Here is a 26062-nt window from a genome sequence, read left to right as displayed (position 1 = left end):
TGTGTGCGCATGCGCCCAGAATTATAAAATTTCACTCTCAATCGTAAAGAAGTATAACTTCAAAAATCTGACGATTTGAGCGGGGCGCTAAGGAAATGAGTAAGTCACAAAGTTTAACAAAAAAAAAATATTTCGCGAAATGAACGCCAGATCGAAAAACTAAAAAATGCGTGTTCAATACTTTTCAAAAATCTATCGAATGATACCAAACACGATCCCTCACGGAGAGGGGTGGGGGGCAACTTTAAAATTTTAAATAGGATCCCGGCAATATTTCGCGAAATGAACAACAGATCAAAAAATTGAAAAATACGCGTTCAATATTTTTTTAAAATCGATCGAATGTCAAACACGACCACCCACGGAGGTGGGATGGGGGTAACTTTAAAATTTATTTTAAATAGGGACCCACATTTTTATTTCAGATTTGGATTCCTTGCATAAAAATAAGTAACTTTTATTCGAGACACTTTTTCGAATTATAGATAGATGCTATAATCGGAAAAACGATTGTTAGGAATGGAAAATTAAATTGAAAAATGGAAAGTACTCACTTAAATGGAAAACTTTACTGAACTTTTTTTTGTTTTAGAACCTAATCTTCACAACCCAATAAGTCCCCATAACGCTCGAGTAACTGCAAATTTAGCATACTAGCCTCCCCTACTATAAGGACAGATCTCACACGAAAATGGGTGGCAAAATGTATAAAAATATGAAATTGATATTTCTAACCTGTTGGTTTATCAGTACGGCCAGACTAAATAGGTAAAATTAACTTCTGAAGGCAACTTAATAACTGCGAGAGCAACGCAACCCTTTCGTAACATGATATACAGTCATTTGAAAAAAATAGTACATTGTTTACCGGGTAGGAAAAGCTTAACATTCCTGGACGACTGTGAAGATTGCTAAGTCGAGGCGCAAGCCGAGACTTAGCAACACAGAGTCCAGGAATGTGGCTTTTCCTACGAGGTAAACATACTATTTTTCCGCAAATCGTTTAAAATTCGACAGATATTGATTGATTTAAAAAAAACGCGATAATTTTATTCCCAAATAAATGGTGCTTTGAAATTCCTAATAAAATTACTTGGGTTACTATGGAAACGTATTGAGGTTGAATTGTCAAACTTGACGCTTATAAATTTAATTGCTGGTGTTCTCGAAAGTAAAATGATAAGTGATGATGAAATTTCCATTCCTGGGACTCCTCCAGAGCTGGTTGAGGCAGTGAATACTGCTTCATTAGAATTATTGCCAAAGAAATCAAGAGAAAAGTACGAAAATGCATACAGACGTTTTATGGATTATCGCATGAGTAAAAATACGAGTTCTTTCTCAGAAAATGTTGTAATGGCATACTTCCTAGACCTTTGTTTAAAGATGAAATCTTCAACATTATGGGCCAATTATTCAATGCTGAAGTCAACCCTTGCACTTAAACACAATGTAGATATATCTACATACTCAAAACTTCGTTCTTTATTGAAACGGCAAGCTCAAGGTTATAGGGCAAAGAAATCTAAGATTTTAACGAAGGAAGAAATTGAAAAATTTATCCAGGAAGCTCCAGATAAAGAAAATTTAATGATTAAGGTAATTTACAAGGTTTTAATAGCAATGTGTTTTCTATCATTTATGTAGAACACTAACAACTGTACGGAAATATCATTTCCTTACAGTAAGGAAATGACATTTCCTTACAGTAAGGAAATGACATTTCCTTACCGTAAGGAAGTCCTGACTTTTTCTTCAAGAAATTTTGACAGGAATGTCAAAATTTCCTGGCGATTTGCGGAAAAAGTAATTACCCAATAACGTGTAAAAACGAGACAACACGAGAGATTAACGCGAGTGAGTGGTATCGGTATCAACAAGGCATAACGGCAGATATCGCACAAAAATTGATCAAATATAAATGATAATGATGATATAAAAAAGTTTGCATATCCATTTAAAAATAGAAAATTATTGTATCATTGTCGATTATTTCAATTAAGATTGAAAGGCGAAAACGGCGGGTGCGTTAGAAAAAATATTTCCATGAAATTTTTTTTCATGATCACATTCGTGAGACATCACAGAATAAGGTTCAAGAAGTCGCCCACGTGAAAAGTGGTCCAATTTTTTTTAACAATTTTGTTTTATCAAATTTTAAAAATCAATATTTTTGACCCGTACAAATTTTTGTTAGGTTTTTTGGACCATTTTGGACAAAAAATGTCTCTTGTAATTTTTCTCTAAAGTTGATCGTTTTCGAGTTATAAACAGTTTAAAATTGAAAAAAACGAAAAATGGCGATTTTCAAGGCGTAATAAATTGGTTAAAAGTTATTATTATGAAAGTCTGAAAGTGACTAAATCAAAGTTTAAAGTCCCCTACAAGATCCTGAAGAAATTTTTGTCATAATTTTATTACTAAGCTGTTATTTTTAAGTAATAATAATGAGCGCAGCACGTATTAGGCGGCCGTCTATGGTGAGTGCGAGAGAGATGCCATTCCGGCAGTCCTACTCGCACTCACATTTACAGCCGCGTCAATACGCTCTTACGGCTTATTGTTAATAATTAAAAATAACAGCTTAGTAATAAATTAATGACACAAATTTCTTCAGGTTCATGTAGGGGGGCTTTAAACTTTAATTTAGTCACTTTCTGACTTTCATAATAATAATTTTTAACCGAGTTATTAAGTCTTAAAAATGGCCACTTTTGCGTTTTTTAAATTTTAAATTGCTTATAACTCGAAAACCATCAACTTTAGAGAAAAATTACAAGAGACCTTTTTGTCCAGAATGGTCTAAAAAATCTAAAAAAAAATTGTCCCGTCCAAAAATAATAATTTTTGTAATTTGATTAAAAAAAATTGTTAAAAGAAATTTGGACCACTTTCTCGTGGTTCTTGAACCTTATTCTGGGGTGTATTACAAAGGTGATTATACAAAAAAATCTCATGGGAATATTTTTTCCAACGAACCCGCCGTTTTCACCTTGTCTATAGTGTATTTGATAAAAAATTGATTTAAGACGTGTTAATAGACTTAATAAAAAGTTAATTGTTTGTTATTTATAGACGATCCAAGCAGAGAATTGACCAGGATATATTCTGTGATCCAAATATTTTGTTGTAAAAGATGTTCAAAATTGTAAGCGTTCCATAGTAACAATATATTATTAAAAAATCACTTTAACACTTTTCCTCTTTTCTCGATTGAGTATTAGTTTTTGTTGTACAGTATATAAATTATTGCAATCACTGAATACGTAATTAGTGAAAAAATTATCATATTTTTATTAACTGAATTAATAATTTGCAATTATACAAGTAACAGTTAATAGTTATACAAGAACATTGTCAAGTAGTAATGTTTACGTATCCATACCAGTGAGAATTTTGCTACACGTAATTTGGCGTGTGTAAAGACAGAAAGTAGGGATAGCCGTAAAATATTTGCGAATTTTGTACCGATGGCCTTCCGATCAGCTTTCCCAAAGGACAAATTTTTAATTCATCTCCTTTCCTTGTCCCCGTTTTATCTCGAGAAAAACTATTTTAATAACACTTAATTTTAGCAAAAAATCGTAGCTCGAATTTCCCAAAGAAATTCGCAGCCAAAATTCCTTTGTCACATAGTTATTGCAGCTGCATCCTCTCTCAAAAATGAGAACGTGAGCCGTATCAGACAATCTCAACACTAATAACCATGTAAGTGCTTCTCAGACTGTTCCAACAATCTTTTGATCTTCGACAAAATTATTTTGGGCATATTCTGCGACCTACCCGAGTGCAGTGCTTGTGCTGTCTTTTTCTCACCCACGTAAAACGCTGAAATGCGTTATCGATCGGTGGTGATGTGAGCTTGCCAGTGCGCATCTAGCGAGGAAGGAAGGAGTTCGTCTTTTTGCACCCTGCCGAGATTTGTGCCTAAAGGGGTAAGACAGGATTTAGCTGCTAAAGTATTTATTTTACATTTTTAAATTTCACAGTACTCTAGTACATTTTACAAGAAAAATACAAAGAAATATACAGTGATGATTGCGCTAATAACCGGCAAAATAACGCAAAAGATGGAACACATAATACGTTTTGAAATAAAAAGAGATGGAACTAGTAGAGTTGCGAAATTATCAATAGAAACCTATAAATTTACATTATATTGATAGTTTCTCACCTTTAGTTAGACGTATCGGAGTCAAACTGTCACACGAGAATTTTATAAAATTCTCCTGTCACAGTGGAAGTTACCAAACTCTTTCGATACGTCTAACGGTAAGAAACTATCAATATAATGTAAATTTATAGGTTTTATTGATAATTTCACACCACTACTAGTTTCATCTCTTTTTATTTCACAATGTATTATGTTTTTCACCTTTTGTATTATGTTGCCGGTTATTAGTGCACTCATCACTGTATATTAATGTAGATATCCAAGTGTAATCCCATAGAAACCCAATACATTATAAATTTTAAGTGTAATTTTCAAGTTCTGATAAGACAACAAGAGTTTTTTTTTGTTTAGCTAATGCCTCAACAACTCATGGCCATTGGCATGGTAGGTACGGTGAATTTTTGCAGTTAGGTACCTAGTGTCATGTGTAGTGTGTGTGTTGAGTAAGTGTCTTGTTACTTTGCAAAGTCGACGTCATTGTCTTTGCAAAGAGACGCTAATTGTATCCGAGCGTCTGCGGTCCCTCCGGTGAGCACCGATCCCACAAGGACAGAAACTATTTTCATCTATTAATTTATAATAAACGAAAAATTCCTGACCCTGGTGAGATTCGAACTCACGACCATTCGAACCTTTCGATCCAAAGGTAGGCGCTCTTACCACTGAGCCACAGAGGGGGTTGAGACAAGAAGAGTTATTTTTATTCTAAATTAGGTATATTTATTAAACGAAAAAATGAAAGACATAAATATGTGATTTCAATTAAATATACAAGGGTGGGGCAGGACGAAAACGAAACAGAGGCATTATTAGGAACTACAACATTTTTGAAAAAAGGGGACGACACATTTGTTCTGGTATTTTCGACTATTTTACTTTCACCCCCAAGCCAGGGTAAAATTGACCCCAACACTGTTTAATGGCAATGGTTGTCAAATAAGATCTCGTTTGAAAACCCTTCGTTTGAAAAATTTTAAATTCGAAAAAAATGTTATAAGTCACAACAAAACATAATTTAAAACATGTATCAAAAGATAAAAAAGTTTTGTTTGTCTTTCGTTTGGCCCCCTAAAGACGATTAAAAATTCAAATTATACCAGCCACCCCAAAACGCGTCGTGACGTCATCGGGTTATATGTTTACATTTTGCACCAACAAAGTAAACAAAATTGTATATAAATTTTAAATTAGACATTATATACATCATGCGTCAGTAGAAAATACAGTTATGTGACGTTACAAGTGTTATTGATCGTTTGAACTATTCATAGAAAATTTGTCAAAATGGTTTTATTTTCCATAGTAAACATTCTTTCATTTCCTTCAATAACTATATCAAACTCCAATCTCAACAAACTGGTATATATTATTACAATGACATACGATAAAAATGTCATTAGAATATAAATATTTTTCCTTTATTCCGCGACGACGAGCTGGCCAAATACTCAAGTAAGTGGAGGCCAATAAATTAAAGAAGAAAAAGAAGAAGAATATACCTAAATATAACCATAAACGTAACCATATAGTTAAACTATGTTACGTCACGGGTCGTTTGAACTATTTTAAAATACAGAAGACTTTAAATTTGTACTTCGAAGTTATTATGAGTTTTTGAAGCGTGAAATTTTGGAAATCTCATTTTAATGCAAAACTGAACATTATTATGTAATAAAAAAAATGTGCAAGTTCCCTATTTCGGCCCGTTTCCCTGACTTCAAGGAAGTGGGGGAAACGAGCTGTCAATACTTTCACTAACATTAAATTAAAATGTCACAAGGTGGCAATTTAAGTGGCGTAGAAAATCAAAGTAGAAAAATATTAATTGAACAAGATATTTATTCGTAAGAAAAGGATACACCCTGTTAAGATAAGCAAATTTCCCTTACTTCCAGAATTCAATTTTTTCATTTTCTTACTTTCTAGGTGATTAAAAAATAAGAATCATCGCAATTTTAACCCTACATCCTCTTCTCCCTCCTCTCACCACCAAAAAGTTAGTTTTTCGTTTTTATTTTTGTTTAGGTGGGATGTAATCAATTTAAAAATTTCTAAAAATTCTCACACATATTTGAGGTTCTTACAAAATATGTCTATTTTCTATAAACCCGTAGGTTGAATTGTACCTACTCAATCCTCAAAATTTGCAGGCTGTAGGTCTATTTTTTTTGTTTTTGGGTATTTTATCAAAAAACTATATTTTTAAGTCGTTTCAGATTTTTCCGTAAAGGACGCAATCTTAAAAAATCCGAAAAACTGGGTTTTTAGGTGGATTTTGGCGATTTTTCTCATTTCATAGGCTTCAAAATAGATCAAATTAAGATATTTTTATATGTTATATATAATTTGAGTTAACTTAGTCCTTTATTACATTAAAAAACGCAAGAAACGCGTTCAAACCCCCAAAAAAATTCTCATTCTCATTTTTGGGGTTTGAACGTGTTTCTCCAATTTTTGAATAGTCTAAAGTCTAAAGGACTCAGTTAATTCAAATTATACAGTATGGTGCAAATGAAAGGAATAAATTCGTTATTTCGTAAACCGGCGACTTTACGGAAAAAATCCCGAAACAGGTCGATGTTTATTTTTAAATGATGATATTTTGACTGTGACATATAAATCACACAAGTGACGTCATCCATCTGAGCGTGATGACGTAATCGATGATTTTTTAAATAAGAATAGGGGTCGTGTGCTAACTCACTTAAAAGGTTATTCAATTCTCTATTCAGTAATATAAACATTAACATCGTTATTTATACAGGGTGTCCAAAAACAATTTTTTATATTAAATTAATTGACAAAAAAAGAAGAATGTATGTAATTTATTTAATTCAAAATACATTGACTACTGTCAGAAAACAGGAAAAAATGTTTATTTGAAAAATTAACATTGCTTTTCGCTTAAATTAATTGTTCAAACTTTCAAAAAGCAGGTGCCTAGCAGGAGCTGGCTTGAACATTGAATTTAAGTGAAATACAATGTTTAATTTTCAAATAAACATTTTTTTTTGTTTTTTGATAACAGTGAAAAGTATTTTGTGTTAAATAAATTACATACATTCTTCTTTTTTCTGTCAAATTATTTAATTTAAAAAATTGTTTTTGGACACCATGTATAAATAATTATGTTAATGTTTACATTACTGAATAGAGAATTGAATAACCTTTCAAATAAGCTAGCACACGACCCCTATTCTTATTTAAAAAATTATCAATTGCGTCATCACGCCCAGATAGATGACGTCACGCGTGTAATATATATGCTAAAATATCATAATCTAAAAATAAAAATCGACCTGTTTCGGGATTTTTCCTTAATCTCGCCGGTTTACGAAATAACGAATTTATTCTTTTCATTTGCACCATACTGTATAATATAATCTATAAAAAAACTTGAGTTTTGAAGTATATAAAATAGGAAAAATTATTTTAAAGACCCTAAAAATCAGTTTTTAGGATTTTTGAAGGTGGCGCACCTTAGAAAAGTCTGAAAAAAAAAATTCGAAATATAGTTTTTCATAAAACACGCAAAATAAAAAAACAGACCTGTAGCCGTCTCCTAAATAGTTATACGAATTAAAAAAATGCATTAATTTTGATGTTATGTACTTCCAACCCATGTTTTGAAAAAGCCTTACTATGCGTGTCAAGTTTTTGGAATTTGTGGTGAGGGTAGAGAGAAGGGGGTGAGGGCATTTATACCTATCTTAACGGGGGGTAGGTACCTTTTGGACGTCAAGTTTTTTAAAAGAACCGTAGTAATATGTTTACAACGTTACATTCTACTACGCTTTTCTACTTTTGTATTTGGTTCTTACCTTTTACTAAAGTAAAAATAAAAAGACTTGGTAATTTATAACGGAATTAAATTTTGTTAACGAAAAAAATCTTAAATGGATTTACTCACTTTGTGACAGGCGATAAAAAAATATTTTAATCTGAAACGAAGTAAAGCCCACCTTTTTGCCACTGCTGTCGCCATCCATTTAATTAACGAATCCCTTTTAGATTTGTCCTAATTCATTTCGATTGTATCATCACGCCGTTTCCTACGATCTGAGAAAAAGCGCCTTTGGCTCATAAAAAACCTCAATAGCGATTTGCCACCTTTATTACATCGCCCAATTCTCATCTACCTTTGAGCTAAAAGCTAAATTGGAAAAAGTCTCAAGGTGCAAAAAGAGAAATGGGAGTTGGCGATAGGTAACGAAGCTTGAAAGGGTTGCGGCAAGTTTTTAATACGTTAATGCGGATCTTCAACGATAAAGAAGTACCTAGAAAATAGTGTCATAGTGGGTAGTATTTATTTTATTACGAAATTACTTCTTATTTATTTTTAGACACTAATTGTTAAACGATGGAAAACATAAACATTCATACCAATATATTTGATGGAAAACGTAAACACTCATACCAATAAGTATGGTCTAAAACTGAACATCAAAAAGACTAAATTCATTATTGTAACGAAGAAGCTATACACCAATGTGAATTTAACCATAAATAATCAGCCAGTTGAAAGAGTTACGTCCTACAAATATTTAGGGGTTTGCTTCACTGATACTAATGACCAGACAAGAGAAATCAAGAGAATAGAATAGAGATAGCGAGACAATCGTTTGACAAAATGAAAAAGTTCCTATGCAGCCGGGACATAAATATAAACTTAAGAATAAGAATGTTAAGGTGCTAGATTTTCTCCGTTCTGCTGTATGGCATGAAAGCTTGGACCATGAAAAAGATAAACATCAAAAACATTGAGGCATTCGAGATGTGGTGTTACAGGAGAATATGGAAAATACCATGGACAGAAAAAGTAAGAAATGACAAAAAAATAAGTGGGAAGGAATGCTAAGTCATAAAAACCATACAAACGAAAAAACTGGAATATCTAGGCCACATAATGAGAGGAGAAAAGTACTATCTGCTAGGACTCATAATCCAAGGAAAAATCTCGAGAAAGAGAAATGTGGGACATAGGAGGATTTCCTGGTTGCGAAATTTAAGGGAGTGGAATGGGTGCAGTTCAATACAGTTGTTCAGAGCTGCAGCCAACAAAGTTAAGATGGCTGTGATGGTAGCCAACCTCCGATAGGAGACGGTACTGCAAGAAGAAGAAATGTTACACGATTGACTTTGTTATTATTTTTGCTAACTAACTGAATACCTTTCAAATGAGCTCGCACATGACTCCTATCCTCATTTAAAAAAATCATCGATTCCGCCATCACGCCCAAAATGATGACGTCAGTAGTATGATATATATGCCAAAAAATTATCATTTAAAAATAAAAATCGACCTGTTTCGGGATTTATCTCCAAAGTTGCCCATTTTCGAGAAAATTAATCTATTCTAACCTAAACGTCCTCACTGTACTATGTATAATAAAGCAATCTCTCCCGAATTTAGTTTTATTTATTACTAAAAATTATAATATTTCACTTACATTTCCCATTAAAAATAAGTGTCCATTACCTGAAACAAAAATATTGATTAGTAGTTTTAAAGGCAAATTTCTAAAATATTGTTTTTTTTTAGAATATGCTACCCCTACCACGAAGTAGGTACATTTACACACAGTAATAAACCTGGCACAGCAATACCCTATGTATATACCAACAAATGAGGATAGCACTTAACTCCCTAGATATTAGTGGGCGCTCACTACGAGGCGCCAATCCTCGCTCCGACCATAGGATCGTACCATAGTATCGAATACCAGATAAAATGTATGCATTATTTTAAATGCGAGCGTTCACAGTCAAGCGCTTGAGCCAGATATCGGAGCATAGGTTTAAAGTTTAAACCATGGTATTCGAGCTTAGTATTTTTTCAACCCTCGACCCTGGTTCTCTACGATCGAAATTCAATATGGACAATATAAGGAAAATATTGTTGTGATCTGCTTTCTATTACTTTTATTTTGATTGAGTATTTATTTAATTAATTATTGAATTGACGCAAATCATACATAAACAATTAATAAAAAATCTCAGGGTGCCTTTTTGTCATAAAAATAAATTAAAATTATCTTAGGTTATACTTATCCTTTCTCGTGGCTTCAGTATCTCTTAGTTGATCATTATCGGGATAAAATAGGAAAAGGAAATAAATAGAAATATCATAAATAAGCACATACAAATACCTTTATTATCAAAAGCAATGCTCTGAAAATCAATCAATTAAATCCTATGGGCATAATTGTCCAAATGAAACTTTTACCATATAATTAATCTAATTTAAACAAATATTTATCGCTTTGTTTCTGATACCATTTATAAAATAAGCTAAACAAACAAATTTAGGTATTTGCAAAACTACTTATACTTCCTATTAAATTACTGAAATGTTGGAATCTTAATTCATATGCCTTTATGCAAATATTTTAACTTCTGATTATAAAGAACATCTATCACATAAGTTATTGACTGACATTTTTGATTCACACACAATGATGTCTCCTCTTGACCCAAACAGCTCTTCCTTGTTGATTATGTTAGGCTACCAATCAAAGCCCTCTCCGTTCTCAGCATCAATCCAGCAGCATACCATCAACTATTTCTCCAAAACACAAGCCAGGCCGCTTTTGACCAGTACTCGTTCAATAAACTCCAAAACTCTCTCCTCTCTTTCTCTCAATAATAATCTCCTGAGACCCAAGTATCTTTTTTACTTGGTGTCACAAATAATTTTAATAACGATAAATTTTGTAACTTACTCTCTTGGACTTTACAGAATCAAAGAGGTATTTCTTCTCGATTTGATTTGTCTCTCGTTCCACTTTTCAGCTACTCTCCACTAACAAACAAAACCACTATACGCGAAAACTTCCGACTGCCTTTCTCGGATACCGATCACACAATAATCTTTCTTTTCCAAACTGTCTGAACATTCAAAACCTCTCTTTCCCCCTTCCAAATTGCCAAGCCAATCAGAAACATTTCTCTTTTCCATTCGAAAAAACCAGGCATTCTTTCAAACAATACTTCTACTCAAACTAATCACTTTTCGGAAATTATACAAAATTCTTGTGTTTAAACAAACAGACTTAAAATTCCAAATCTCTCTACCTTTATTTTTCTAAAAACTAATAATTAAAATTACCTGTGGATTTTACCTTTCCCGTAACAAACAATCTTCTTAAAATTATAATCCGAAATAAATTGTCTTTCACTTCACTTATTTACAAAATGTCTTTAATTCTTCAGGGAAAAACTCATTAAGGAGAAACCCACTGCGTAAAAGCTACCTTCTAATAACTAGTTACAAATCAATATACAGGGTGTATCAAATTTATGTGCCCGCGTTAAATTAAAAAAAAATAAATTTTTACTCTATCTTTGATTGATAAAGTGATACATAATAATATACAGTGCTAGTCAAAAGTCCGTACCCCCCCCCCCTATCTTTTGAACGGTTATACCTATAATAGTAAAATTTGGAGGGAGGAAATAAACGGACGTAAGCTTCTTAACTAGTAATGACAGGTGACGTAATAGTGACAGATGACCTTACAGAGCCACTGTGACCGATAATTTTAAATGGGACCTTATGGCAAGTGATACCTCGTTTGAATGGTATTCAAAATACCTATTCAGTCATACTAATTGTTTTGGGTTTTAGTTGATTTTGATTTTGGTGAATAAATTGAATAAATATAATATTGTAGTTTTGCATTTAATTAATAAAAATTCAAATGTCCGCCTATGGGATTTTTGTCAAAAAAGTTGATGTTTTTCAATTCTCTAGTAGCTTTTAGGTCAACGTCAACCTTTTTGACAAGTACCTAATCATATGCGGAATTTTGAATTTTTATTAATTAAATGCGAAACTACAATTTTATATTTATTTCATTTATTCATCAAAATTAGCTTAAACTCAAACAAAATTAGTATGACCGAATAGGTATTTTCAATACCTTTCAAACGAGGTATCACTTGCCATAAGGTCCCATTTAAAATTATCTGTCACAATGGAGCTGTAAAGTCATCTGTCATAATTATGTCACCTGTCATGACTAGTTAAGAAGCCTACGTCCGTTTATTTCCTTCTTCCCAATTTCACTATTATAGGTATCACCGTTCAAAAGATACGAGGGGGGGTACGGACTTTTGACTAGCACTGTATATAATACAATACAAGGAAAAGTTGATCGGTTTAATATTTGTGCGCTAAGTAATTTGGAATAAGACAAATAAAATCACCACATTAACATTGTATTGAAGAAATTGTTGTCCGAAATTGCTGTAGAATATGGTTTCTCCGGTAAGTATGTACACTTAAATAGTTAAAGGAAGTTTGCTAATAATTTACTAGACTATCCAATAAAATATATCTAATTAAAAACAAAATGAGGAAATTTTTTGTAAACACATACCATTTGAAGCTACTATAGTATGCGGTCTACCGTCGCGTTTCTACTAGCAGTAGTATTGCAGTCTACCGAGGGATGCGGTGTATAAACTGTATTATGTTGCAATTCCGACAAAAAAAAATGTTTATAACATGAACAAAACGCGTAAATTTGAAGAATTATTATTTTATTTTACGAATTAATACTTATAGACCGGGGCGGATCTGTGAAAAAACGTCTATTTTTGTATATGAGAGGTGGCATTCGGATTTTTGCAGAAAAAGTTAGGTGATAACTTCAATAATAATAATTGACTTATGCTTCCTCTTAAATATGCCTGGAACATTAATAAAAAAATTAAAATATTTAAAAATTAATTAAAAATATCGACTTTTTTCTACTTTCTTTGCCTATAACTTTAAAACGATTCACTTTGGAGCAAAGTCATAGCTAAATAATAAGACAACTAAATAATAAAGACAATTAAATTTCCTATGATACACGGCTGATTAAAAATGTCTTAATTTATTACCCTAGCTTCAAAATAGCAATAAATACAAAAAAGGGGGAAACAAGACTTTTCTTATTCAATGTTTTTAAACCACGTAGGTTGCACTTAGGACCTTGCTAATTATCTTAGAAATTTTTATAATATATTTAAATCGTCTATAAAATTTCATTAAAATCGACTTAATAGATTTTGCATTATAATTTTTGCAATCTAAATTTTTTTATAAAAGTTGAACTGTTTTAAAAATTTTCAGAACAAAAAGCAGACCATTAAAAAGTTTGCCAATTTTTCAGCGTTATCAATTTTGCATAAAATATAGTCAACAGTTTCTATAACCATCCTTACATACTGAAAATACGTTTATCTTTTTTGAGGTCGTAAAAAGGTGATGAAATTCTCCATATTTACATCGCTTTTTGTTTAAAGGATGAACTTGGTATGTTCGCTTTTCACTAGTGTTTTACATTTGATTCGAAAAAAATATCATCTCCAACTGACGACGACGATGAAAATTCCATGCTGCCGGTAAACGTACAACAAACACTGACTAAATACAGTGGAACCTCGATTATCCGTCTCTCCATTAACCGTCACCTCTGTTAACCGTCAGGGTCCGTATATAAGTTGTATTGAATACATAAGCAAAAAATTGAGTCATCAATTCATTTTTTTAGCATTGCGATAAGCCAAACGAAATTCGCTGAAATGTACAGTGCGGTAACAAATGAAGTTATGGCTAAATCAACTGTTTTGTTTTCGTTGCCTAAAGGGCTGCACATGGATTCGCTCCCGGGTTCAGGTAGGAAGACCTAACCCTTCGGTCATAACTTAACTTTCGGGTATGAGTTTCGGAGCCAACTCGTGTACAATAAAAGTGGTTTTATAGGGGTTGGGAGCGAATCCATGTGCGCCGGCCTAAAGATGACATAAAAGAATGGTTAATTTGTGATAAGAAAGCAAACGGCTATCGATTGCTGACAGATGTTGAAATTGCAAAACCGAGGCTGACGAAACAGGTTTAGAAGCTGACACAAACTTGTAATTTGACGGTGGCGATGTTGATGATGCTTTTGCAACTGACAAAGATTTGCCTAAAGAAGCTGCATCGCACATATGTACAACCATTCATCGAGTGGTATTCTCGACAAGAAGAATCCAATAAAGTAGATTGCACGATCTTACGCAGGTTAAGAAATCCAGCCCTTGCAAAATGTGAAGCATCAGTAAAACAAAGAAAGATTTCAGAATATTTTAAACCAAATAGACAATAATAACACGAACACAAATTCCTCTTATATTATCAAACAAAACATACAAATAAAGTTTGAGAGTTGTGTTATTAATTTTTAACTTTTTTTAATGTTCTGTTAACCGTCTTTTCGATTATCCGTCATACCCTTGGTCCGGTGCCCTGACGGATAATCGAGGTTCTACTGTACGAAGAGACGACAACGATACCAGGTCAAGATATCTCGCTGTGAACGTGAAGAGTACGATGCTATGTTCCAGGCGAGGATACGATGCGATGAATACGATCCTATGATACTAGGCAAGGATACCCTATGGTCTCCGATATGAACGTTTAGGCTCGATGCATATTTGCGTGTTTTCAAGCTGCGTGCCCGCTGCGGGCAAGCTGCGGGCGATCGCTGGCGGTTCAGCAGTACATGAGTTGAATTTATTCACTGCACATTCAAGCTGAGCTTCGGCGTGCAAGCTGCTTGCAAGTTACTCGCAAGCCGCGTGGACCGAGAGCACGCCAGTTTCTGCTTCTCCGCCAAATGCACGTGGCTTGAAAACAAGTCATGCGGTTTGGCAGTCTGTGCTGGGCAATCAGTGAGTACACGTTGACCGCGCGATCGATTTCAACGTAGATACAGAACCTGTTTATTTCTGGAGTATATTGACCCCGAGAAACCGCTCAAATGTGTATTGACGGGAAACTGCAGCTTTCTCGCAGCGTGCAAGCAGATTGAAAAGACGCAAATGTGCATCGATCCTTAGTTTCCCGATCGTTCTTCCAACAAACCTTGACCATCCTCCCACTGGATAGTAAAAGCACCCGAGTGTGTCTGTTTTCTTATACAATTCGATAAACGGAATGCTCCTATTAGTTTAATTAAAAGCTCAATAAACAAGTTCTTAGACGCCCATAAAAATTTTATTACCATATGGCTTTACAACCACACTTTTCTGAATCATCAGTGTCTGTAGCAATCTAAGGAAGTGTGACTAAGAGAGCTTTCACTTCTGGTAATAAGCTTTTTATATATTTAACACCGGTTTGTAGCGTCCTTCGCCTTCCAGTTGGCGCCATGACTTTCTGGCTTCCACTTATCCAGGTTGTTTTCGGTATGTCCCTTTTCCTTCTTTCGGGGGTTGCCATTTCATTATTAGCTTTGGGAGTCGATGTTCCTCCATTCTTTGTACATGCCCATACCAACGCAGGTGTTTTTGTTGGACTTCTTCTATTATGTTTGTTTTTCTATTCATAAAATCTCATACCCGTTCATTTGTTATATGTGAGAGTCTAGAGATGCAGGCCGACCTTCGCCAGAAGTCCATTTCCAGTGCAAGCAGCTTCTGTTCTGTTCGCTTATTCAGTTGCCAGGTTTCACATCCATACAGTACCACGCTTTTGAAGATGCTATTATATAGCTATGTTTTATTTTCTTTTGATATGGTTTTTGACCAAAGTAGTGAGTTCAAAGCTCCTATTACCTTCTGATATAAGCTTTTTCTGATATAAAATAAAAATGTATCATTTTTATTCAGTTGCAATGCGAAGCCACAAATGTCTTAATTTTCTCTTAGTTCAGAGAGCGTAAACCCTCACTCTAATCGACGATTTCACCTCTTATTAGAGGCTCATCAGAGAATGCATAGGTTGCTATCTCTGACCCAAGTTAAAATCTCCAGTCTATCAGTCCCCGCATTGCAACTAACGTGATGGTAGTAGGTTCCTAGCGGCACCTGCTAAATAACAGTAAAAGCCAGATGGATGCTGCAAAGAAGACAAGGAGGAATTCTAAAATTTGCAATTCACAACCCCGTCAGTTCAGCGTGAATGTATGTGGTATTTTGGTGTTGGATGGTTTGCTACAGCCTCACAGCTCGATTCCCTATGTCCACACTGGTTTGAGTATTGTTCTATAGATGGCCAGTTTGTTTTCTAATTAGAGTTTCCATATAAACACAATATTTAACTTCCACATGCCCCAAGAAAACAGTTGTAGAACCTTATTATTACTATACTAATTTTACAATCAAGATGCAGTAGAAATAAACAAACCAAAACACGTTAAATGCTACTAGGAGCACTCCCGAATCATAATTTACAATGTATAAACTTTGGAAATCATGATTTGGCATGCACAGAAGCTAGGACAAATAATCCCCGGACAAAAAATTCCCACAAATTATTCCTGGACAAAAAATCCCCGGGCAAATAATCCCAGGACAAAAAATCCCCACAAATTTTTTTGGACAAAATATCCCCACAAAATATCCCGGACAAAAAATCTTCAAGAAATATTTGCTGCCGAATAGAAATTTTACCAAATTTCGAATTCCAATTCCATGCTGAACTTCATATTTTACATGGCAGAAGAGTGTGAGTTTTTTCAAAAATTTTGGAAGATATGGGGAATGAGCTAAGGCTCCGTTCTCATGACAGTCGCTTATCGCACGTTTTGAGAACGCGCGATTACACTATGTACTGTACATACATTTTACTTGACAGCGTTCACATGCCAACGCGCGTTTTAATATCCTAAAACGCGCGTTAGCATGTGAACGGTCTTCACTAAAATATATGTAGTTGTAATCGCGCGTTATCAAAACGTGCGTTAAGCGCCTGTCATGAGAACGGGGCCTTAGCTCATTCCCCATATCTTTCACGATTTTTGAAAAAACTCACACTCTTCTGCCATGTAAAATATGAAGTTCAGCATGGAATTGGAATTCGAAATTTCGTAAAATTTCTATTCGGCAGCAAATATTTCTTGGGGATTTTTTGTCCGGGAAATTTTGTGGGGAAATTTTGTCCAAAAAAATTTGTGGAGATTATTTGTCCGAAATTTTTGTGGGGATTTTTTGTCCGGGGATTATTTGTCCAGGGATAATTTGTGGGGATTTTTTGTCCGGGATTATTTGTCCGGGGATTATTTGTCCGAACGCCTTTCTACTGCATCTTGATTGTAAATTTAGTATAGTAACTTCCTAACATTATTTTGTAGTATTTTTTACATCGAAATGTCAATGATTGTATTGACATTTATTATTCATTTGTATGTATTTTCATTCGATATGCATAGAATACCGGTACGCCCACATGGGGAAAACCATTTTTTGTAGAGATACTACACCCATATTCACATTCCCGTTAACATGTTCCCGGTAGTGACCGATTTGTGGGGTAAACAACCTAAGCTAGCCATTAATCGTAATAGCGATGAAATTCTGATTAAATGTGAATTCGCAACCGATAATAATAATTCATATATCACGAAAATTAAATTGTATCTAAAAAAAAATATTAAATAGTAAATTTTCAACAAAAAGACTAATTATAAATAGATTATTTTTGTGTGTACAGTCGAATTAATAATTTTATATTAGTACAGGGTTTAACTAATCAAATAATATATAAAATAATACTAAGAGCCTGGAATAAGGAACAAATCCCGGAAGAGTGGTGTATTGGAATCGTTTGCCCGCTACACAAAAAGGGTAATCAATTGGAATGTAGAAACTATCGGGGAATAACCCTCCTTAATACAGCAAACAAAATATTTTTGAGTATCTTATGTGGTCGCCTAAGTGCATATTCGGAGGAGCTTCTTGGCGAATATCAAAGTGGTTTTAGGCCTGCTCAATCAACAACAGACCAGATCTTTGAGCTAAGGCAAATACTGGAAGAAACCAATAAATTCAATATCGACACATACCATCTTTTCGTAGATTTCGTAGAAGGCATGGATGAATTTTACATCCCCGATAAACTGATAAGATTGGTTAGCAAGGTTGGTTAGCGGACTCGCACACCAAAGCAATATCCCTACATCGCACAACATAATACATTGCAGAGAGATACGCACTGAGTGTCACATCTGGTTTTCGGTGCAGCGAAAACCAGATGTGACACTCAGTGCTTATCGTTTCGCAATGCATGTTATGTATATGCGATGTAGGATATTGCTTTGGTGTGCGAGCTCGCTACGGCTACAATGCGTAAAGTTGTTTGCAAAGTCGAAATACAGGGCGAACAATCACAGGCGTTAGAAACACACATGTTGGGCTGGGACAGGGACATGCACTGGCGTGTCTACTTTTCAACATAGCTCTGGAAAAGGTGGTCTGAGATGCCCGAATAGACAACAGAGAAAATATTTTTATTAAATCATCCCAAATTTTGGGGTGCAGATGATGGACTTAGTTGCCCGCACAACACTTAAGGGAGGAGAAATGTATACCACCCTCTCAAATGCCTCAAGAAATATGGTCCTGCAAGTAAATGAGAAGAAAACTAAGATGATGGCATCAACACCCAACAATAGAGCCAGAAACATCGGTCACCAATTCAAGGCTGATAACTCTACCTTTGAAGTGGTAGAGAAATTCACCTACTTAGGCTCCCTAATCGCCAAGGAGAACGTCATCACGGAAGAAATCAAGCGAAGGATAACCCTAGCAAACAAATTTTATTTTAGATTGAGCAGACACATGAGAAGCAGAAACTTAAGTCAAAAAACAAAAATAACCATATACAAAACCCCTATACAACCAGTATTGACATTTGGATCGGAGACAAGGACCATCTCCAAAGCAGATGAAAACCTTCTGCTTATATTAGGACGAAGGATCCTGGAAGGATGCCACTGTTATATTTGAACGAAGGATCCTGAGATGAATATTCTGTTACAACTACGAGATATACCACAGATATAAACATATATTTGGTGGTAAAGACGCAGTACCTCTTAGAAAAATAGGAAAACTAAGATGGCAGGACATCTAGCAAGATCACAGCAGAACAACCATCCTAGAAGAATCCTTATGTCACAACCTGTGGGAAGTAAAAATAGGGGTAGGCCAAAACTCAGATAGAAGGATGGTGTAGATGAGGATGGGAGAAAAATAGGCGCAGCAAACTGGCAATGGATAGAGATAGAACTGACTTTCGTAATAGACTTGGGAAGGTCGAGGCTCTTCTATAGGGCTGTAGCCCCATTGATGATGATATACAGGGTTGGGATAAAGTATGGAACCGATTAAATATAGTAAAGAACCAAGTAAATACCTGTGATAGCCTCTAATTAAGTCGTTCCTGTACTATTCAAGGCTCCTGTTATATTTAAAAGGGCTTGTCTTTATAGGGTGGTGAGAGAGGTCACACAAAATTGCAAAGCCGTCTTTTTATACCAAAGTACTGAACCATAAGTAAATGTAGGTCGTATTACTGGTGTGTATAACCAACAGATTACCTTTGGTTTTAATCCCCAGGTTCTATTTACAACTCGTCTGCAGTTCCAGAAGAATCGCTTAGCCCTATTGTTATTATTGTTAATATAAGTGTTCCAATTGAGTTTATAATCCAGGGGTACCCTAGATACTTAATTAACCGCATTGGTTCTTTCCAAAACCTCTCCAAATAATTTAAGCTCACTCATTCCACTAAGCTTCCTCTTATTTGTAAAAGCTAGCGATTTACTTTTAGAAGGGTTCACGGAGAGGTTATCTTTCAGAGGTTATATTCAACTGTTTGTTCTTTTAGTTATTCTAAGTTTGACAAAAATTTTGAAAAGAAATTTTTGCTGTATCAAATTAAGGGGAAATTTCTACATAATACTAGCTCTGGTTATGTTATCACATGGGAACTTAAACTTCATTCTCTACATATTTAAATTATTAACGGAATATGGATAGCAGGAAACCTTATAGCCAATAACGTCACTTCTTAATTTTTTCAAATATTTGACTTCTCCATTTTGAGAAATATTCTCTATCCTTTGTTTTCGTGCTAGCTCGTGTTGACAAAAAAGCAGCCTTGAGGAATAATAAAGGACTATTCCCAAACTGTTCTTTTTTTTATTAAGATGTAAATATTCCTCTTCAGAGTTGATTTTCAGTAAATTTCCGAAAATATATCCAACAGCGACTTTTAACCTTTCCGTCTATTTACATAATTTATTACGAGCCTTGGAAACACCCTCAGGAGGAACGAAATCGTTTGCGATCAACCCTGACACGCACAGACGTGCTTGATATTCTTTATAAGGGAATTATGTGTGGTACAAAAACACATATGTGTTAGAGGAGTATATTTTTCCGGATTTAGAAAAATTTATTGAGACTATTTTACTTTCGTGTTCGTGACGTAGAAAGTGAAAAATTGGAATAAAATATCAACAGATTTGTTTATAAGCATGGATATATTATAGGAAAAAGCGTATAGAACGGACCAATTATTATAATTTTTTTTTTATCAACATCTGACAAAAATGTGACGTTATGTTACTAGATTTGTCATGATTCTGGCGATGTTTCAAAACGATAACAGTTTGATAACTATGAGAATTATCTGAAAAATGGGTCCCAATGAAATAATAAGTCTTTATTGTTATCTCATAATCTTATAGAAAATTTGTCTATTTTTATAGATGTGTAGATTGAGTCACATAACATAAAAGGCATTTTTTAAGTGTGTAACTTTTTATTGGAGCTGGCTGCACGTCTATTTTTTTATTTTTTTTTTTGTATTTTATCAAAAATTATATTTCTGAATTTTCCAGATTTTTACATAAGATGCGCCACCTTCAAAAACCCAAAAAACTGTTTTTTAGGAGTTTTTGAGATTTTGTAGATTTCAAAACAAATCAAATCAAGTGTGGAAACTTTTTGGAAAGTGAGGAAGGAAACTGAAAGAAATCTCTAGCTTGTATGAATATAGAAAATACATCGTCTTCTGTTATTTTATAAAAAATTTGAAATCATGCTATTTAATGATGTAGAAAGGTAAAAAAGTTGGGTAAATTCAATAAAACCCTGTTTCAAGTAACTAGTTTCGATGTACACTAGCCCAGGGGGACCGACGGCTTAACGTGCTCTCCGAAGCACGGTAAGACGGCTCGTATCATTTTTAGAAATGAAAAATTGTTTGTCTTTGGCAGGGCTCGAACCCACGTGCACTGGCGTATGAGGCCAGCGATTATGCCGTTACGCTACGGCCGCTCACTTTTGAGAGCTAAAAATATTATTCTTTATATATTTTTTGAATGTGAACTAGAGACACATTGTTTTAAGTTGTATCGACCTCGAAAAATATTATTACCCAGCAAAAAACCCTAAAAATTTGGTTTTAAAGGTGTTTCGTCTTTCGTTCAATTTTAAAATATGACAAGTGGCTCAGTTTCTTCAAATTATACATACTATACAGGGTGGTTCATCTTATTCGCCTCGGTCTCTGTACGGAGAACCACTTGATATTTTAAAAAAATTTCTTCACAGAAATATACACAGCCTTTAATACTACAATCTAAAAGTTATGTGAATTATACAGGGTGCTCCAAAAAAGAGTGGTATATCAAAGTTATATTTTTTCTTATGGAATGCACTATATTTGATGACATTATTGAGTTGACCTTAAAAAATAAGCTATACTTTCATAAGGGTTCCCTACACCTAAATACAGGGTGTTTTGATTTATTTCGATTTTTATAAAAATGTAAGGTTTTAGAAAAAAATAAATATCTACGAATGTAAGAAGCAGTAACAAATTATTTGTTGGATCTTAATAACAGACTATTTAGCATACTTAAACAGATGCTTATTGCAACAAGATTTCTTACAGGGTGGTCAAAGTATAAGATTGTTCTATTAACAAATTCAAGCTGTAATAATTTACTTATTTTAAATAGAACACCGTATATCTTACTAGTCTATCGCGTAGAAAATTTACTTAGCTTTCAATTTGTATTAGGGTTTCCTATACCTATCTTTTTACAGGGTGGTCAAAATATTAGATTGTTCTATTAACAAATTCAAGCTGTAATAACTTACTTATTTTAAATGGAATACCCTGTATCTTACTAGTCTGTCGCGTAGAAAATTTACTTAGCTTTCAATTCTTATTAGGGTTTCCTATACCTATCTCCCTTCATTTTTTGAATATTTAAAGATTTCCTAATTTGTATGCTTTAAAAATTAGAATTAAGTACCTATGTCTTGGTTATGTACAACACATCACCAACACCGGCAATATACTTAAATATCTTAGTCAAGATAGTTTCAATAATAAAATTAACATTTTTATCATTTAATCACACAGACTGTTCTTATTTTAAATGACATACTCGATATTCTATTCTTTATCATGGAAGATATTTAGAATCACTTCAATTCCATGTAAATATTCTCAATACACATGTTATTTTATAAACATAAATTCCCATGTTATTCTGTAAATACCCATTTTTACATATTTTTGTACAATAGCCTCGTTTTCGTCAAAGTAGCCATTGCATTTAATTGTTTGTAATTGCGATTCAAAGATTCAAACAAAAAGTGGTGTTCTTAAATTTACTCAATAACCGTTGGGCTATTGGAAATGGAAATATGGAAAATACTTATACGGAATGAAATATAATTTAAATATCTTCCAGAATACGGCACCTAATATAGGGTATGCAGTTTAATATAAACATATTATTCAATGTGACATGAAACACTCTGTGTGATTACATGATAACAATGAAAATTTTATTAATGACAGTATCTTTTCCAGGTATATTGCCGGTGTTGGGATGTGTTGTACATAAACACGACATAGGTACTTAATTCTAATTTTTAAAGCTTACAAATTAGGAAATCTTTAAATATTTAAAAAAATGAAGGGAGATAGGTATAGGAAATCCTAATTAGAATTGAAGACTAAGTAAATTTTCTACGCGATAGACTAGTAAGATAGAGGGTGTTCTATTTAAAATAAGTAAGTTATTACAGCTTGAATTTGTTAATAGAACAATCTAATATTTTGACCACCCTGTAAAAAGTTAGGTATAGGAAACCCTAATAAGACTTGAAAGCTAAGTAAATTTTCTACGCGACAGACTAGTAAGATACAGGGTGTTCCATTTAAAATAAATAAGTTATTACAGCTTGAATTTGTTAATAGAAAAATCTAATATTTTGACCACCCTGTAAAAAGATAGGTATAGGAAACCCTAATACAAATTGAAAGCTAATTAAATTTTCTACGCGATAGACTGGTAAGATACAGGGCGTTCCATTTAAAATAAGTAAGTTATTACAGCTTGAATTTGTTAATAGAACAATCTCATATTTTGACCACCCTGTAAGAAATTTTGTTGCAATAAGCATCTGTTTAAGTATGCTAAGTAGTCTATTATTAAGATCCAAGAAAGAATTTGTTACTGCTTCTTAGATTCGTAGATATTTATTTTTTTCTAAAACCTTACATTTTTATATAAATCGAAATAAATCAAAACACCCTGTATTTAGGTATAGGGAACCCTTATGAAAGTATAGCTTATTTTTTAAGGTCAATTCAGTAATGTCATCAGATATGGGGCATTCCATAAGAAAAAATAAAACTTTGATATACCACTCTTTTTTGGAACACCCTGTATAATTCACATTATTTTTAGGTTGTAGTGTTAAAGGCCCTGTATATTTCTGTGTAGAAATTTTTTTAAAATATCAAGTGGTTTTCAGTAGGGAGACCGAGGCGAATAAGATGAACCACCCTGTATAACTTATAAAAAACACAATTTTTAACTTTTTAAAAAGCAGATAATTTGACGTTGGAATTTTCGATCAAAAATTAGGATACTTTTTCAACATGAAATCAAAATAATAGTTAAAAATAAATCTTTTTCTTCTTCTGCTTCCTATCCGTTTCGGATGTTGAAAATCATATTGGCAATCATAACTTTGCTCGCTTTGGCTCGAAACAGTTCCGTTGAGGTTTTCTTAAACCATGTTCTTAAATTCCGCCATGCTACGCTTGGCCACGATATGCTCCTTCTACCGGGTCCACGCTTACCTTTGACGTTATCTTGCAATATGCACTGCAGCAGGGAGTAACGGTGCTTATTTCTCATAACGTGTCCTCTTCTTCTTATGGTGCCTATCCGTTACGGATGTTGGACACTAACATGGCTATTCTGACTTTGTTGACTGCTGCCCTGAAAACTCCGGTAGTGGTTAAGTTAAACCATTTTCGCAGGTTATGCAGCCAGGATATTTTTCTTCGTCCTGGACCTCTTTTTCCATGCACTTTACCTTGAAGTATGGTCCGAAGTAGGTCATATCGTTGTTCATTGCGTATTACATAGCCCAGGTATTCCAGTTTGCGACGTTTTATGGTTACGACTAGTTCGCGCTCTTTACCCATTCTATGTAGAACTTCTTCGTTGGTAACTCTGTCTATCCAGGAAATCATCAAAATGCGTCTATAGCACCACATCTCAAATGCTTCGAGTCTCTTCAGTGATGCTTCAGTTAAGGTCCATGACTCCACGTCATATAAAAGAACGGAGAATACGTAGCACTTTAGTAAACGAATTTTTATTTCCAATTTTATATCGTGGCTGTTAAAGATTTTTTCATTTTGACGAAGGCTGATCTTGCCTTCTCGATCCTTATCTTAATTTCCGTCGATTGGTCCCACTGTTCATTTAAGTTTGCACCCAAATAACAAAAGTTGGTGATTTGTGTTATAGGTTGTTGGTTAACTAGTAATTGACCAGGTGGTATCCTATTTTTGCTTATAACCATGTATTTGGTTTTTTTGATGTTAAAATCAAGCCCAAACCTGCTACTTACTTCTGCCACCCTGGAGACAAGTGTCTGCAGACCTTCAAGACTGTCTGCAAAAATGACAGTATCATCAGCGTATCTTATGTTGTTCAATCGTTCTCCGTTTATAAGTATTCCCTCGTCTATGTCCGTTAGCGCTAGGTTCATAATGTGCTCTGAATATATGTTGAACAATAATGGGGACAATATACATCCCTGTCGCACACCTCTTTTTATCTTTATGTCGTCTGTTAACTGATCCCCTACTCTAACAGCTGCAGTTTGTTCGTAATAGATATTGTTTATTATACGGCGATCTCTGCTGTCTAGACCAATTGAATTTAATATTTTCATCAGTTCGTCATGTTTTATTCTATCGAACGCTTTCTGGTAATCAACAAAACACACACATATATCACAATTCACGTCTCTACATCTTTGAAAGAGAACTTGTATTGCAAAAAGTGCCTCTCGAGTACCCAATGCATCCCTGAAGCCGAATTGTCTGTTTGTCATGTGTTCTTCACACTTTTTATATATTCTTTTATGTATAATTTTTAAAAAAGTTTTCAGGAGATGGCTCATAAGGCTTATTATTCGATAATCTTCACATTTTTTGGCATTGGGTTTTCTAGGGATTGTTATAAAAGTTGATCTTAGCCACTGTTGGGGTATTTTTCCACTTTGGTATATTTTGTTGAAGATCAAGGTAAGTCTTTTTACTTCGTCTTTATCCATAATTTTCAAAAATTCTGAGTAGAACTCGTCTGGTCCTGCGGCTTTTCCCTCCTTAATTTTGTTTATAGAAGCTTCTACTTCCGCTTCGAGAATAGGTGGTCCGATATCGTCATTTTTATTTTGTGTGATGGTGACATTCCTATCGTCTTCAAATGTTGTTGTCACATAGTTCATCCATGTTGTTTTTGTTTCTTCAATATCAACTATTGGATTTCCTTGAGCGTCTGTTAAGTGTCCTGGCCTTTTTGATTTATAGATGCCTGCTGCTTCTTTGATCTTTTTGTGGAGGTTGAACGAATCGTGTTTACGTTCCAACATCTCGATTTCTTCACACTGTTCTTCCAGATTTCTGTTTTTAACTTCTCTGGCAGCTTTTTTTATCTCTTTGTCTAGAAACTGATATGCAACGTAGTCTTTCCGCTTGGATTCTCTTCTTCTGTCCATCATCTGTAATATACCGTC

This window comes from Diabrotica virgifera, chromosome 5, assembly GCF_917563875.1.
Source record: "Diabrotica virgifera virgifera chromosome 5, PGI_DIABVI_V3a".
NCBI classification, from domain to species: domain Eukaryota; kingdom Metazoa; phylum Arthropoda; class Insecta; order Coleoptera; family Chrysomelidae; genus Diabrotica; species Diabrotica virgifera.
Note: the sequence above shows the minus strand (reverse complement) of the source record.